Genomic DNA, 18,206 nt, shown 5'->3' on the forward strand with positions numbered 1-18,206 from the left:
CAGCCATGGCTCATAAATTTTAATGGTTGGTCGATTTGGAAACTTGGAGTGGATATTACTAATGGCCTGGGACTGGTCACTGGAATTTGAGCAATGTGATATAGTCATGGTAATGTTTTTAATTTCTAATCAATGTACGCAAACCCTGCCCCAGAAGACTGTGTAGTGTTTGTGGTCATTCACTGATGAGCAATGAATTGTTCACCAGTTAGGTAAAAAGAATTGACCTCTTACTGCCAATCATTCCTAGATTCTGTTATCTAAAGAAGGATCTTTTCTTTTTCATTCTATAGAGGGAAACTTTTGCTTTCAGTGACCAGGTGAGAAATTAGACTCCTTTATAACAAAAATCTTTTAAATTAAAATAGCCAAATAATTAAAGAGCTATCTGTGATTATAGAATTTGCCATACATAGCCTTCAGTAGAAAATTTCCCCCAATTTTAAACTTGACAACATGTCATCTTTCCCTCAAACCACTTTGTCCATTCTTAAAAAGTGGGAAGTCTGCAAATGTGTGCTGATACAAATTTCAGTGGTACAAAAAATTTGTAGCATCAAATGAATATAAAATTAGGTATTTTTAGGAACTTTGTTTTAAAAACAGTATTTCTTAGATGTAAGTCTGTTTGTTTCAGACAGATGACCTACTTCCTATTTAAATGACGTGTCAAATATTAACATCAAAATATCTTTGTGATTCAATTTGCATAAGGATAAATAAATTTAGTTAATTAACAATAGCATTTACTCATTTAGACCCATCTCATTACCCCCAAAGATATGCAGTTATTCTAAACGTGGCAGTAATCTTCAGTATCTTCTCTGTGAAGGCTACAGGCAGGGAGCTTGCAATCATGGTAGAACTGAGGCCTGCTCTTCTGCCTTGTGTCCATATTAAATGTCTTGGTATTTATTAGAGCTTCTCAGCCCTACTCAAACTTTTTATTGTTGATTGTAAAAAAATATCCTTAGGATTTTTATTACATTTAATAGAATCTTCTATTAGGAACCATGGGTTGAATTGCTTTCTGATCTCAGTATCAAAAATAGTTGTTCTTTCTCTGAGCAACTGGTTTATTTTTACCCCGTGGACACTGAATCTTGTAACAGATCATGTTTCCCTCTACATGTTGGCTGCAGCAAAGCTTAGAGTCCCCACCCCTCCTTTTCCTTCCTCCTCCCCGCCAGCAGTGCTTAGAGAACATCTCTTCTGGCTCTCATTCTACCTTGTGGCTACAGTGATTGCTACTTATCCTACTAATTTTAAAAGCTGTTTGAAGATAAGGAATCTACTATTTAAAAAAAAAATTCTTCCCAGTACGATCACGGTGCCTTACACACATTTGGCAAATCAAATAATAGCTGACTTGAGTATTACTAGGCCATTGGTTGGCAAACTCATTAGTCAACAGAGCGGCAAACCGCGGCTCGTGAGCCGCATGTGGCTCTGGAGCCGCAGTTTGCCAACCACTGTTCTAGGCCAGTGGTCGGCAAACCGCGGCTCACGAGCCACATGCGGCTCTTTGCCCCCTTGAGTGTGGCTCTTCCACAAAATACCAGGGCCTGGGCGAGTCTATTTTGAAGAAGTGGCGTTAGAAGAAGTTTAAGTTTAAAAAATGTGGCTCTCAAAAGAAATTTCAGTCGTTGTCCTGTTGATATTTGGCTCTGTTGACTAATGAGTTTGCCGACCACTGTACTAGGCCATTCAAAAATAGCTTCATGTTGGGCTCTCCCCGTGATGTGGGTACAAGTATGTAGTATGCCAGGGAAGGTTTTGAAATATGCTGAGGGTCAGAGGAATTGAATGTTGGAAAATATGACACAACAATTTGGGATGCTCCTATGAATGAGAAAAGAATGTTGCATATAGGAGCCAACGTGTGCTGTTTTCCTCTTTATGTCATATCTAACTATACTGCTGTATCACAGTTGGGAACCTGGCATCTCCTAACTTTGCTCCACTAAGAAAGATCAATTCTCTCCTCTCATAGAAAAAAAAGATGAGTTTGTTAGGAAAGACAATGTAATCAGTGAAGGTTTAGAAGTTGCTTTGAGATCTCTGCATACAAATAGTATAGAAACAACTTCTGTGTAATGCAGACTATATCACCTCTAAAATGGTTGAGCTGTAGCCAATGATCCATGTGTCAGCTATTATTATTTATGATTAAATTCCAGTACAACCAAAGAATGTGGACAGACCCATGCAGTGAATTCTAATAGTAGGTGACTGTACAGTCAAAACTCTTTAATAGGAAAGTCCATTGAAATGCAAGTGGATCTAGTTAACTGAAGGTTAAAGATAATCAGATTGGTAGTAACACTTTTTTATAATTAAATTTACAAAATCTATATTTGGTGTATTGAGAAAGGAAAGCTTTGTTTTATAAAAATTAAAAAATTGCTTGTATTTTATCTGTTATCACATGTTATTGGTAAGCATCATGGTCTAATAGTAAAACTTTAAATATCAGATACTTAGAAAAATACTAATCAGAGAAAACTTTCTTCCTTGAATTATTCTCTCCCGTTGCCTCCTCTGACAACAAAATCATAAGATTTGTTCAATTAAAAACAAAAACCCTGCCTTACCAGAATTTCATTTTAAAAAAATTTTGTTGAAAGAGTGTCTTTGAAAGTAGTATGTAATTGAAAATATATGTTTAAGGACCCTTTATTGAATTAGTGAAATACCAGTTATTCAGCATAAGACAGCATAAAAGCACTGACTGCCTCATAGGGTTGTGAGGATTAAATGAGTTGGTTATTCATGAGCGTTTAGAAGAGTGTTTGGCTCAAAGTAAGTGCTATGTAAGTGTTTGCTGTTTTTATTATTGCTGTTATATGGCTAAGCCATTTATTTATGTAATTAAAAAACAATTTTCATTGCCTCCAATAGAGTTTGAAACTCTTGAAGCTATCGAAAGGGCTTTTGCTGTTAAAAGTTATGTACAAGAAAAGCTAGAGTTCTGGAACTCCCCTTCTGCCCCCAGCGCTCATTTACTCTAAGATGACCTAACTTGAATTCTGTGGGCTTCCATTTCCTCATCATAAGAAGACAGTTCCATGGTGATGGGTCTCTGATATCGCTTCAAGTCACAAAAATTCCGTGATTCTTTGATCTTCTGTTTAACAAGAAGGTTGAGATTATTTGTGTCAAATTCCTGGATCTGGAATGGCAGAGTTTTAGAAGTGGAAGGAGTATTAACCAAATACTCTACTCTTTGGTGGAACTCATCCCTTCTTTTAGCTTTAATTAGTTTTTTTGTTTTTTGTTGTGTGTGTTTTAGATTAGTACCAGTCTTTATTTTTCCTTTCATTTTATATATTTTTCCAAATTATGTATTTTTTATATATTTATAAAACTTTATTATGTTCAGTGTTTGTCTATCTCCTGTCTATGTAAGCTTCACAGGGCAGGGACATTTATCTTTTTGTTCAAGTGCCTGGTACATAACAGGTGCCAGTAGGGGTTCAGTAAATATTATTGGATAAATGAATGAATCCTTAATTGCCTAGTGGACATTTCTATTAATTGGCCACTTCTGACTCTCTTCTAAAACAACGCCCTTTCTTGATTTTCTTATTTCCATCAATGAAACTGCTTTCACATGACCAAGAGCAAAATCCCAGAGGAGTTGACAGCAATACCTGAGATAGAACCAATTGGATGATTTTCAAGGGGATTTAAACAGTTACTGCCACCAAGGCTCTAGGTATTTAGTTACCTTCTAAATATGCAGAAGAGTGTCTACGGCCCGTGGGCCGGATCCGGCTGTTCTCTCCGGTTCTCTTGCTCTCCCCTCCGCTCCTTTACTTTGAATTTATATTAGTTCACACAAACACTCCATCCATGCTTTTGTTCCAGCCCTCCGGTCCAGTTTAAGAACCCACTGTGGCCCTCAAGTCAAAAAGTTTGCCCACCCCTGCTCTAGGTGCAGAAACAGTGACATGTTCATACAATGTAGGTGGACCTGAATCTTCTCAAAAGGAACCTTCTGAGCCAGAGCTGCCCAGGAAATTACTTAGAGTTACCAAAACTCATTACTAAAGTCATAGCTTTTGCTGGGTTAATATTTCTGACATGCTTCCTTTGTCATGCTAGTTCCATTGGAGATTCCTTGTTGCTTCTAAACGACCTCTCAACTCTATAGCTTGGCATCCACTGAAATCACAGAACTTTCCAGTTCTAGATCACAGTTCTCCCCACAGCTGAGGCCTCTTCCTTAGTGGCCTCTAAAGCATGTTCATTCCCGCTGTTAAGCCCCTCTGTTCACCCTGTGCTGTCATTAATGATTGTGGTAGAGTTTTCCTCCTTCTGCACCCATTCAAATCCATCTTCCTTAATCCACCAGGGAAGCATTCAGCCCTTAGGTGAAGCCATCTATATCATGTTTTTGGGCTCCCAAATGTTGCATTACTCTTAAATAACCATTTGCATATTTATTGCTTCCCCTACTTTATGATTACATTCTTGAGGGGAGGAACTAATGGAATAATGGAGTTGAGGTTAGTGAATGAATCACAACTCATAGCCAGAGCAAAACCTGCTAAACTGGAACAAAATTGACTTAATGTAAGTGCATATCTAGCCTGTGATGAAGTTTTCAGGGGCTCCAGAAAATGCCAATTTTGAGTCCTTTCTCCTTTTTTGGCATTAAAATGTCCTTTTTAAAAATTAAATGATAGTCCCTGGCCAGGTAGTTCAGTTGGTTAGAGCATCGTCCTGATACACCAAGGTTTCGGGTTCGATCACTGATTCCACCCAAGAATCAGCCAATGAATGCATAAGTGGAACAACAAATCGATGTTTCACTCTCTCTAATCAATATTTTTTTAAAAAATTGAACGATAGTAATAACATCTAGTAATGGTAATGGCTTCAAATAAATTATCTTTATTTGGAAGAGTGTGTGTGTGTGTGTAATCATACTGGTTTGTGAAATCAGACAAGTCTTGCTTGCTGCTAATCATGGGAGGGTACATAGTCTGTCCCTTCACCTGGTGGCCATTCTCTCCCCTGCTCATAGCACAGTATTCACTTTTCAGGGTGTCAGATATCGACTTAAGATTCTCATGCTGTGATTTGATTCTGGTTAGTTAGCCTGGGAATGCATGAAAGTTACCTTCTAAATATGCAGAAGAGTGTCCTTCCATCTCTTGAACTTCAAAGAATATTTTTTCTTGTACACTGCAGATTAATCTAGACCAGTGGTTGGCAAACTGCAGCTCGGGAGCCACATGCGACTCTTTGGTCCCTTGAGTGTGGCTCTTCCACAAAATACCACAGCCTGGGCGAGTCTATTTTGAAGAAGTGGCATTAGAAGAAGTTCAAGTTTAAAAAATTTGGCTCTCAAAAGAAATTTCAATCGTTGTACTGTTGATATTTGGCTCTGTTGACTAATGAGTTTGCCAACCACTGATCTAGACAATGGCATTCCATGCCCTAAGTAAACCAACTTTATTCATGTCATCAAAAGAGAAATTTTTATGGCTTTCTAATTTTTCAGGCTAATTGATTGAAAAACTCAGGATACAAAAGACATGAATTTCTTCATTTTCTTTTAAAATCTTAAACCATTTGCTTATCTTGTTCTTCCACATTGTAAGGCAAGTTAGCATTCTTGGTTTTGTAATTGTTCCACAATTTCAAGTTTTCATTGAATACACTATATGTTTATTCTTGGGATTTGACATTTTAATTATGAGGAGTATTTGATCACATATAATCTTAATAGTGTTCAACAATAGCACATGACTCACTCTTGTGCAGAAAGCTGACAGAATGACAGGCAGTCGGGGGCTAATACTGTGTTTTGCAGAGCTGATCGGTGAAGGGAAAGGCAGAGTGTTCCCATGTTACAGCAGGTATAATGTGGTATCTCTTGGTTACTGTGTAGTCCCAGACAATAGATATCTGCTCTCTTAGATTGCAAAGAACAAAAACCCCCTCAGGTTTACTTAAAATAGGAAAAAAAAACCCCTGAAAAATGTAAGATTTAATAGCCAGTCTCAGTGACACCAGGGCACCCACGAGGGATTATGGGATGGGCTAAGAAGTAAAGAATCATGGTCACATTGCCTCCTCTCTTGCTCTGTCTTTCTCTGATGTCATCTGTGGTTTCAGGCCCATGGTTTTTGTTTATATTTTTCTTAAGTCACATTCTCAAACAGACACGTTGATTGGCTTTCTTCATCCCATGGTTCCATTTCCCTAGAATCAGGTTGCTGCCCTGGGTCCAGTGACAGGTTGGGGTTGGGGTCGGGGAGGATTTAATGTGGCACATACTGGGCAGCTTTTAGTTGGATATTCCACCTCCTGCTTTGTTTTTTTTTGTTGTTGTTTGTTTTCCTAATTTGTTCTTCCCTATTTTCTGTCCTTTTGTCTTTGCATTATACATTTGAAGAGATTTCCTCATAGTTACCGTATAGTACTTTCACTGAATTTTTAGTCTGGTAATACTATTTTCATAAACAATAAAAAAGTTCTTCATTGTTCTCTCATTTTATTTTCACTGTGTCATGTTCTTGTTTAATGGTTGTAGTATCTTCTTGAATCTCTCTGAATTGTTTGAGTTATTTCTCTTTAAAGTGCTTTTCTTTTTCCCGAATTTACTGTGTTTCTTCTTAGTGTTAGCTTTTTTACCCCTCCCCCCCCATGTTACTGATTTTCTTTGTAGGCTTGGTTGCCTATTTATCATTAAGAATAAAGGACGGGGAGTTTCCTCTACTATTTTAGAAACATCTGTATGTAGAGTTTCCCCTCTGAGGTGCACCTCTTTTCTGAATAGGAATTCTAAATTGTGTATGTGTGGTGGGGTGGACAGGGTACTGGGTTTTTTGCTGGCCACATTGCTTCACCCCAAAAATGGTCTAAAGAGGGGGATTTATTCCCAGGGACCCAAATTCATTTCAGAAGCCTTCACAAGCCATCTTTCACTCCCTGCTGCCATAATTGGTTCAGTTCCAATGATGTTTCATCTGTCATTACTCTTGGCCAAGTTGCCTGAAGGCTCTGTGAGAGGGTGGGGGAGTCAGGGTGGGAGTACTGACTGTCATCACTGCATCCCCCATTCTGGCCCCATATCTGTCCTTCCTGCTCTGTGAGACCTGTTGCCTCTGTGATTCCTGTTGACGAGGAGTCCAGAGCCCCCCTGGGGTTCTACTGAGCAGATTGCCGCCTCGGAGGCCCCTGGGTAGCAGCTCTCCTCTCATGGCTTCATCTGTCAGCACATTCCCATCTCCTGCTCTGTTGTCCAGAGATGAGTTGAAATCTTTTCTGCATTTAAAATTCTCTTCCAGCAATCCCTTTCTAGTCTTAATGGAATACTTCCGTTTCATTTTTTGACATTTTCATTTCATTAGGGAGATTTAGGAGGGAAAACCAGGTTGCCAACCATATTGAGATTAAAACCCCATCAGGTTTGTTTTTTAAAAAATAGTGTTTGGTGTTTGGCTTTTATTGTTCACTAGTAGCCCATCGCGCGATATCGTGTGCAGTAGGCCAGGAACCGCAGCGCGCCACTGGGAGCCGCACTGTTTCTATAGGAGTCCTGTGGCTTCCACGGGAGGCGGAAGCAAGCGTGGGCGCCCTGAGGGAGCTGCGCTGCTTCCGGGGGAGGTGGGCCTGCCGTCTCCTCTCCGGGCCTGCACTTGGCCGCCCAGGCTGTGGGCCGGCCCCCTGTCCCCCAGAGGCCCTCCACTGCCAGGGTGTCGCCATGGTGACGAAGCAAGCGTCCTGCCCCCCGCCGCTAGGTGCCCGCTGCCCAGAGGCCCTCCGTTGCCGTGGCGACAAAGCAAGCATTCCGCCAGGCTGCTCATGCTGCCCGCTCTCAGCGGCAGCCCCCCCAGGACTGAGAGACTCCGGGAGGCTGAGGGGACTGGGTGCCACCATCTTGTGGCTATGGGCGCCGCCATCTTTGTGACAGAGTGATGATTAATTTGCATATTACCCTTTTATTAGATAGGATTTTCCAGTCATTCCCTTACTTTTTGAAAACAATGGGTTTGCCTTATGAATATTTATCTCTAAACAATATTGTTTAATTTTAGCTGTTTTTGCTCTTTGTATACATGGAATCATACTACATGTACTCCTCTGAACCTTGCTGTTTTATTCAAGATTGTTTTGGAGATTCATCCATGTTTATTCATGAAGCTATATGTTATTTATTTGAATGCTTTATAGCATTGCATTGTAAGAATATACCACATTGAATTATGTTTTCTATTGCTGATGGGCATTTGTGTTTGTGTGACTTTTTGCCATCATGAGAAAGATGGGTGTGAACATAGTTCCTGTTGCACATATGCTAGAGTTTCCCTAATGTAGAAACCTAGGAGTGGAAATGTGGAGTCATGGAGTATACACATGGTTAATTTTACTAGGTGTTGACAACTATATGCCAGAGTGGTTCTACATGGGTGTATGAAATTGCCCGTGGTTCAACAACCCTTGGTATGATCAGATTTTTTAAAAAATACATTTTTTATTGGTTTTTAGAGAGCGAGAAGAAGGGAGAGAGAAAGAGAAACATCAACATGAGAGTGATGGAACATCATTGGATTAGCTGCCTCCTGCAGGCCACCCACTGGGGGTTGAGTGTAACTGTAACCAAGGCATGTGCCCTGACCAGAAATTGAACCAGCAACCTTTTGGTGCACAGGATGACGTGCAACCAACTGTGCCACACTGGCCAGGGTGGTGTGATCAGATTTTTAAGAATTTTTTGTCTGTTTGCAATAGTGCAGTGAAGGCCTGGGTGTGGGGTGGGTGTGGGGTGGGTGTGGGGTGGAAGGAGTTAAAGGGGGAAAAGGGACATTTCTAATACTTTCAACAATAAAGATAAACAAAAACAAAAAAACACACACAAAAAATGTGGTCTGTTTGGTGGGTGTGAAATCATATATTATTGTGTGTTTTTAAAAATGAGATGTGATTTATATGTAGTATAATTTACCTTAATGCAACTTTGATTTTTATTTTCCTAATTATTGGTGAGGTTAAAGATACTATATTTTTATGTAGCAATTAACCTTTCATGCTTTCTCTTCTGTAAAAGTTTGCCATATTTTTTCCAGTTATTTCTTATTGACTGGTGGGTTTCCCTTAGATATCATGGAAATATAAGTGTATATATGTATACATACATATAATATATGACAAAATTATTATTATTATTATTTTTTAATATATTTTATTGATTTCTTACAGAGAGGAAGGGAGAGGGATAGAGAGTCAGAAACATCGATGAGAGAGAAACATCGATCAGCTGCCTCCTGCACACCTCCCACTGGGGATGTGCCCGCAACCAAGGTACATGCCCTTGACCGGAATCGAACCCGGGACCCCTCAGTCCGCAGGCCGACGCTCCATCCACTGAGCCAAACCGGTCAGGGCCAGAATTATTTTTTTTGTATGTGGGCAGGATTCAGTTTTCTGCAGATATAATTATGACATTCTCCTTTTGATTGTGGCTAATTGTTGACAATACTGAGAAGTAGGTTTTAGCACTTTAAAAGTTTTGGAGTCTTTTTTCCTTCCCTCCTCCTAATCTACCCCCATTGTGAAAGAGTTTTGGTTGAAAAAGTATCCTGACATTCAGTAACTCGGAGTGTTTTCTTTGGTGTGTATGCTGTAAAAGATGGACCTGCCAGGCCCGGGCTGGCCAGCACTTGGGTTCAGAGAAGAGCTGGGCTGTGAATGTGGATCCACATCTCTAATGGGAGAGCTATGGCAGTTTTCTTGGCTCTTGTTAACACATCTCTGAAATTCAATGTTTTGTAAGTTGGCTTGATAGCATTAGTTACTACCCATTCTTTTCTCCATTTAACAATGTGCCCTGAAGCTAACTTTAAGGGACAATTTTCTTTTACATGGTGATAGTTCTATAAATGAAAACTTTATGAAATGGTTGAAATGGTAAATTTTATGTGATATACATATATTTTACCACAATCATAATAAAAATACCCCCAAAGGCTGGAAAGAAAATGTCTTGGGAGACTTTGGACTCCAATAAAAGTGCAAATATGACACTTTGAAGTATATCTGTTTTTGAGTGCAGAGCCATCTTTCAAAAGTTAATTACTGATGTATGGTAATCGGCAATATCTCTTTTACATAAGCTGATTATTTTTTGCCATGACTATCTTTTAAGAAGAAGGTTTACTTTTTTTTTGAGTTTTTGTAAATCTTGGAATGAATTTCAAGGATTATATGTTCATTTATCTTATGTTCATAATGCTAGCTATCACTCCCCCCTTTGCTTCAGCCGTACGGGCTTGCTTTTATTTCCTCTAATCACCATCCTTTTCCTTCCTCAGGGTCTTCCTAGGGTTGTTCTTTTTCCTTTGCCTGCTTCCATTTATTTTATTATTTTTACAAATTGTAAAATATACATGTTATGGGCTGAATTATATCCCCCCAAATTCACGTGTTTAAGCCCTCAGAATGACTGTTTTGGGGCCTTTAAAGACACAATTAAGTTAAAATGAGGTCATTTGGGTTGGTCCTAATTCAATATTGTAAGGTCTGGGGCTGGGAAAGCAGGCACTTTACAAACTTTGCTTTCTAGCCTGCTTTAGCCTGCTTGAATAATGAGGAAGATAAACTTAAGCTGTCTGACTTTGTAGGCCAGAGACTAGATATGCCCATAATTTCAATGCCATGCCAGGTGCATTTTTTAATTGGATAGAACTGTGTTGTTTTCAAGGCCAGCAGCGAGATAACCACTAAGTGCACATAGGGCTGGCTCTTTAATAAAAAGGGAAGTTCTGCTTGTAGCCTTGCTTAGAATTTGAATTCATTTTCTCTAAGCCCACTGCGGTGAATAAGTGTGACTCCCCCGGCCTGTGCTCTCGGACCGCGGGACCTCACCCGAGAGCTTTCAATAAACGCGATTTTTCGCTTTAACCTGCTTGTCTTGGTCAACTTATTGGTTTCGGTCGGATTAAGTCTTACATCTCTGATTAAACCTTACAAATATGAATGGTGTCCTGATAACAGGAAGAAATTTGGACACAGTGGCAGAAGGAAGTGGGAGAAGACAGCCACCAACAAGCCAATGAGAGAGGTCTCAGAAGAAACTGACCTTGCTGACACCTTGATCTTGCACTTCTGGCCTCAAGAATTGTGAGAAAATGCATCTCCATTGTTTAAGCCACCCAGTCTGTGGAACTTTGTGGTGGTGGTAGTCCTAGCAAACGAATGTAATACATGAGATAAAATTTACCATTTTAACCAGTGACAGTACGTACATTCATATTGTTGTACAACCATCACCACCCTCCGTCTCCAGAACTGTTGTCATCTTGCCAAACAGAAATGCCATTCTCCCCTCCCCTAGCCCCTGGAAACCACCATTTCACTTTCTGGCTCTGAATTTGACTATTCTGGGTACCTCATGTATGGGAAATCATACAGTATTTGTTCTTTTGTGATGGCTTATTTAACTTTACATAATGTCTCAAGGTTCATCCATTTTATAGCATGTGTCAGAATTTCCTTCCTTTTTATGACTAACATTCTATTGTATGCATATACCACATTTTGTTTATCAGTTCGTCCACTGACAGACATTTGGGTTGCTTCTACCTTTTGGCTGTTGTGAGTAATGCTGCTATGAATATGTGTATACAAATATCTCTTCAAGAATCTGCTTTCAGTTCTTTTGGGCATATATCTAGAAGTGGAATTGTTGGATTATATGGCAAGTCTATTAGTTACTACTTAGTTTTTTGAGGAAGCACCACACTGTTTTCCCTACTGGCTGTATAATTTTATATTCCCGTTTCTCCACATCCTCGTCAACACTTGTTATTATTTTTTCTTTCTTTTTTTTAAAGCAGACATAGAATTTCTGGGTATCAAGGCTTTCAGTGATAACATATGGCTTTTAATTATCCCTGGGTTAAGTCACAGAGAGTCATTTCTCCAAGGGTTGTGAAGTGGCATTCAGATGCCTCTTGATTTAGGTGTATCACCTTGGAGGCATTGGAGTTACTGGTGTGAAAGACTGGCAGCCATTTCATTTCCTATTTGGGCCAGGACTTCATTCCTGTAAGGAACTTGGGGTCTGCTTGTGTGATACAGGACCAGCTATGCCAAATCTTAGGCATTTTTTACTAGAAAGACTCAGTGAAAAGGGGCTAGTAAGTTTACTTTTTTCCTTCGGAGCAGGTTTGTATTTTCCTAAGTGTTTACAGCTGTGTTTGCATAAAACACTCATGTACCTAACAATTACAGTCCAGTGAAGAAAACAGCACATGAGGCATATTAGGCTTCCGACATCTCAAAAAAAAGATGTGGTAAAACACAAGAAGCCCGAGAGAGGCACAGGTGCTTCCTGAGGGCCTTTCTGACGCCGTGAAAGAGTTACATGTTTAACCGTATATGTTGCATTACAACTGCCTGAAAGAGTCGAAGAGACTGAGTAAGGCGTCTTTATACACATATCCCTTAACTTTGGTTTGTGTTTGAAAATGGATTTCCCTGCACTCCAACAGCAATTCTTCTCCAACAGAGAGTGGCAAAAGAAACACATTCTTTCATTGTGGCTGGGGACTGACAGACCCACCTGGTCGCATTGGGCGGTCATGTCCCTCCCTCCCCTCACCCCCTTTGCCATTCTAAACTCCAGTTTCTGTAGATGATAATTTCACAACCACATGTTCACAGCGTTAAGCATTAACAGTAGCATCACAGTACCCAGCACAATTAATTGCACACACACGCAGCTCATTTTTCTTTGTGCAATCTGTACCTCCACTGGTTTAAGAATTCATAGTAAATATAATTAAAGCTATTGAAAAGCCAACGCATATAAGGATGTTTCCCCTATTATTAGCAGCCTTCAACATCACTGTAATAGTAGCGCTTTGTCTAGGAACCCTGAAAGCTCTGCCAGTGCTTTGTACATATGCTTTGTAAACTGAGATAACCCCTGCTGTCAACGAGGGCAGGCAGGTCATCCCCCAGCAGGGATCCGCTACTCCTGCCTCCTACTGTTTGCCGATTTAATCTCTTTGGGATAGTAAAGCTGGATCAGGAGTCCACAGCTAACACCATATGCCTTTCTGTAGGGATGGTTCAAGGAGCAGGTGTCAATTTCATTGCTTTCTTGAGGTATGCCACTCCTCCCTTCCCCCCAGGTCTGTCCTTTTACTTTGGAAGGTCCCAGCTGAGCCTGGGAGGAGCCACTTCTTGTTCAGTGCTTTGCGTGTTTTCTGAAAGCCTTCAACATCAGTTGTCCTCATCTCGGTTGGTGGGACCACATCTCAGTCTTCGTTATTCACATAAAATACAACACTTCTCTAAAGGCAAAAAGGCAGAGGCTGGGTTTACTTCACTGTGAATTAACTGGTTGATGAGTTGTGTCATGTGTGTTTAACAAATAGGTGTAAAAAGTCTGCTGTGTGTTGAGAGAGCTGTGCTAAGCTCTGTAGAGGTCTGCAAAGTAAATATAAAATGCGGTTCCTATTAAAGTAGCCTGGAATGTAAGACAGAAGCAGGGAGCACAGAGAAGATGCCTAACTGGTAGGAGAAAGGGCTGCATTGTGTGGTCCAGAGCTTTTGTGCCATAAGGCTCTCGGGAAGGGAGCTGGTCATTAAACCTCTCCAAAGAGGAAATAAAGGCAAAGCAAATGAGGTATACCAGCCCTAGCTGGTTTGGCTCAGTGGATAGAGCATCGGCTTGTGGACTGAAGGGGACCCGGGTTCGATTCCAGTCAAGGGCACATGCCCAGGTTGCAGGCTTGATCCCCAGTAGGGGGTGTGCAGGAGGCAGCAGATCAATGATTCTCTCTTACTGATGTTTCTCTCTCTCCCTTCTTCTCTGAATGCAATAAAAAAAAAATAATAAAAAAAAGGAATACCAGGCAGAGAGCTACTTTCTACACATATCCCTTAACTTTGGTTTGTGTTTGAAAATGGAAATGTTTATGTGGGTTTACTTTTTACCTTGTCCACTTGTGTGGATTTCCCTGCACTCCAACAGCAATTCTTGGTGGCTTGCAGAGAGTGGCTCCTGACGCCTTAAGGGCCTTAGCCCTTTGGAAAATACATCCTGATTCTCCAATAGTAGTTAGGTATAGCATTGTTAAAATATATAAATAAATGTTTTTCATCTGATAATAAAAGTAATAACTTTTTTTTTGTAGGGCAGAAGATTTGTAAAGGACACATAGATACAGATAAAGTAAATCACCCATATTCCAGACACCTCAAAGGAATCCCTGTTAACATTGTGGAATACGCCCTTGCTTTTTTCCCTATGTAAGTGACTTTAATTATATTAACTTTGGTTTCTCAGATCAGAGGGTGTACAGATTCCATAAAGAATAAATTTTAGTTGGATTCATACAAGATCACTGAATTGGTTATTGTAATGATAATTTTGACCTTGTCTACCTTTAATTTTGTAGTTATTTTGAAAAATTTTTATAACTCTTGGAAAAAGCCCATTTGTTTTCATTTTAGAGTATTTGAAAGCAGATGACCTTCTTTTAAAGAGAATCTTTTCAATGGGTAGACTTTTGAGAATGGTAGGAGATGGAGATTTTCTAATAAGTTAAATAGACATTATGGTTGTTTAATTGTATATCAGTAAAACTCTGTAATATGCAAATATCTTTACAGTCTTATGGTGTTTAATTTTTGTATGTTTTACAGTGTATCCCCCCCGAAATGATGTGTTATTAAGAAGGAGTGTGCATATTTCTTAATTATTAATTATCTCTTTTTATCATGAATGGAAAATCTATGTAAGCTAAGTTAGTAAGAAAAGAACAATATTAGATGTCAACTTAATTTTTTGATATATGCAAAGCTATTGGTGAATTTAAGATCTTGACCTCTGACAGGTGCATTTGGAACAAAAATTTGCCTGGGAAATGGCTTTTTGCACTTAGGGAAGAGCCTGGCTTTTGAAGTATATTTTCTGATCTGTCACTGTTATATTTGCTCTGTCCATTTGTGCCAGACCAGGAATGCTAACAGTGGGGTTCTGTGTTTTGGAAGAACTTTAATGAATTCTCTATGTTTTGGAAGTTGTTACTGTCCATAAAACTACAAAGTAGAGTATGTGCCTTTTGACTGATTGAGAGGTCTTGACCTTTTTGGAAATTGATGGCTCCTTGCTATGGTGTTTTAAAAGACATTGTTTTTAATATAATGTATAGCTGCCCTAGTTCTATAGTATCTTTTTCTTTCTTTTTTTTGTAAAGTCCTGTATAGTTCTGAGACCTTTTGTTTAGGGAGAAGAGGTGTCACAAACTCAGGGACCAGACGGTTTAATGAGAATATATAAGACTAGAGGCCTGGTGCACAAAATTCGTACACTGGGGGGTTGGGTGTCCCTCAGCCCAGCCTGCACCCTCTCCAATCTGGGACCCCTTGGACATCCCTCTCACAATCCGGGACTGCTGGCTCCTAACCACTCGCCTGCCTGCCTGCCTGATTGCCCCTAACTGCTTCTGCCTGCCAGCCTGATAGCCCCCTAACCGCTCCCCTGCTGGCCTGGTCCCCCCCCAACTGCCCTCCCTTGCAGGCCTGGTCCCCCACAACTGTTCTCCCCTGCAGGCCTGGTTGCCCCAACTGCCCTCCCCTGCTGGCCATCTTGTGACGACGTGGGGTGGCCATCTTGTGGCGGCCAACTTGTGGCAACATGGGGGCGGCTATCTTGTGACGACATGGGGGCATGAGGGTAAATTTGCATATTACCTCTTTATTATATAGGATTATAAAGAGGAGTGATGAGGACTGTGATAGATTTGGAAAATACTTACCTCTTAAAAGGCAATGAAATAAAGCAAAAATCAAGATACATTGTAACAGCCAAACAGAAAGTCAAATTTGGCCTAAAGCCTACCAATGTATGTCTGTTTATGCCAGTTATCCCTGTAACAATAGCAATAGGAGAAGAGCAGGATAATGACAGTAAAAATCGCTAACAATTTTTGACAGCTTACTCTGTGCCAGGCACATGCATCATCTCCTTCTGTTCCCACAATAAAGGTAAATACTCTTACTGTCCCATCTCAGGATAAAACAGAGGCTTAGAGAGGTTATTTGCCCCCGTCACAGAGACAGTAAGTGACAGAGTCAAAGCCAGGTTTGTCTGACTCTGGGTCTTGAGCTCCATGATGTGTTTTGATTTTAGGCCACAGAACTTGGAATTGCATTGGGTAGGAAGAAAATCGTCAGGCAGTGGTTAAGCTACTCAGTGTTGGCACTGGCCAGCTCTGTGACCTTGGAGGAGGCAGCCAAGCCTGGGAGAAAGGGCAGTGTTCTTGGTCCTAGAGGAAGAGGAAACAGCAGGATCAGGTCTTTAGCGGCGTGGCCAGGCTGGAGAGAATTTTTCACCAGGTGCCTGGGGAGGGGATTAAAGAGAGAAATAGTTCCTGTGAGGTGCACACGGCGTGCGTGGGGTTGGGAGTGTGGGGTGTGTGTGTCATGTAGAAGTGGAAAATCAGACTCAATGGAAGTTTAGTAGGAGCTTGTAATGTAGGCGTTGGCAGATGTGGATAAGGGCTACGGGGATACTATGTACCCCCGATTTAACAGTGCATGAGGGACTAACTGGAGCTGTAGAATAAAGAACTAACACGTATGGGGTCTGAGATTTGACCCAGGGCTTCCTGATGCAATACACTTTAAAACTAAATGAGGTTTTTTGGCTTGGTGGAGGGGACCGACTTCTCTCCACTGTCTTTTGTTCCGTTGTCTCAGCAGGCTCCCACTCACTGGCCTCTGAGTGGGTTTTCTGGGGCATAGTGGATCTCTATCAGGCTCGCTGGCATTTCCCGTGATATTTAGTAGAAAGAGAGTCATAAAGAAAGAATCCTGACAAACCTGAGGTGGTTGAATTAACCAGCACAAGCCAAATATTCGACTGTTAACACAGCACCTTTCAACAAACAAGCCACTGACTTGTTGCGCTTTGTAGCTCTCAAAGCCTCTCTGTCTAAGTGACTGGAACTCAAGGAAATGAAAAGTAAAGTAAAGCCAGGCTATTCCTAACCGGCAGCACGTGAACATGAACCTTAGGAAACAGAGCAGCCTCTGTGAGAGGCTCATCTGCATAAACCTCACAGGCCCCTAAAAATAATTTAAAAAATTATATATGAAAAAAGTTAAAGGGCTATATCTTGACTCTCCCTCGCCCCCTGCCCCGGAAAAATGTGAATATACTATAAAAAAAATGATAGGTTAAGATTGATGAATAGAGTTTGCTTTCTGCAGCCCGAAGACTTAAATAGACCTAAAGGAGGAGGAAGCAAACTTAGTTGCTAGAAACCTAATACTCCTGGAAGAAGGGGGAGAGAGGTGGGACCAAAAATAGAGCAGGAGTTGGGTCCAGGGAAAGCCCTTTTGTTGAGTTGTTTCATTGGCTTTAAATGATCACTTTCCTAGAAGCAACAAGAAAAACTGGTCCCGTTTGTTTTCACAGAGTTGGGGAGAAAATACTTATGTAAGCAGCTCCTGTTTGCAACGTTTCCATCTGGAATATCATTTAAGAATTTGGCCAGATCTCAAGTGATTTATGTTTAGTAAACAAGATTATCTTCAGCTTCCTACTGCGCGAGAGCACATGGTTTGGGGTTTAGTTGCTGTTTTGCAGCCTCTTTTAATTGCTTGTGCAAGGTAATACTGCCTTAACCTCCGTTATTCATCTCCAGTGTTCAGGTTGTGACAGTGGTTTCTGAAGAAACCAGAACAGTGGTTGACGTTAGAATGGCTTAAAGTATGACTATTCTTGTTGTAGAGCTTCCTTCCAAAAGGATACCTGTTTCTTAAGGTTGGTGGGGGTGGTGTGAGGGGGTGAGGGGAAGGAGGAATGGCTTTTGCATAAACTTGAAATTTAGCTCCTTTTCATTTTTCAGGAAAGATACCCTTAATTTTATGGACAAATGACATAAAGGGAATCTCGGGTCAGCTCTTTTGAATGCTTAGGATTTCTCATTTTTTTAAGAGTTTACTTTTCCTCCTAATATGGGAAAACATTTCTTACCAAAACGGTGGTTATGTAGTGAGAAAGGACATTTCTTTTTGATGTTTGAGGATATATTATTATGAAAATGGGAATACTGATGCATTATTTTTTCAAATGTGGATATAATGTTAATAATATTTATATGAGAGAGGTAAGCATTTTAGCAAAGAAATGATCATTTTATTCTGCAAGACAAAAAATAGTAATGAAA

General features: G+C 40.4%; 1 protein-coding gene across 1 annotated transcript in view; it reads left to right on the plus strand.

Annotated features, from left to right (window-relative positions):
- FHIP1A (FHF complex subunit HOOK interacting protein 1A) overlaps nucleotides 1-18,206 on the plus strand; it is a 216,489-nt gene that overhangs the window by 28,244 nt on the left and 170,039 nt on the right. The window contains exon 2 of the mRNA XM_080676534.1: nucleotides 14,163-14,277. The gene's annotated coding sequence lies outside the window, so the exon portion shown is untranslated. The remainder of the gene's footprint in view (nucleotides 1-14,162; nucleotides 14,278-18,206) is intronic.

This window comes from Plecotus auritus (assembly GCF_963455305.1).
Source record: "Plecotus auritus genome assembly, chromosome: 6".
Lineage (NCBI taxonomy): Eukaryota > Metazoa > Chordata > Mammalia > Chiroptera > Vespertilionidae > Plecotus > Plecotus auritus.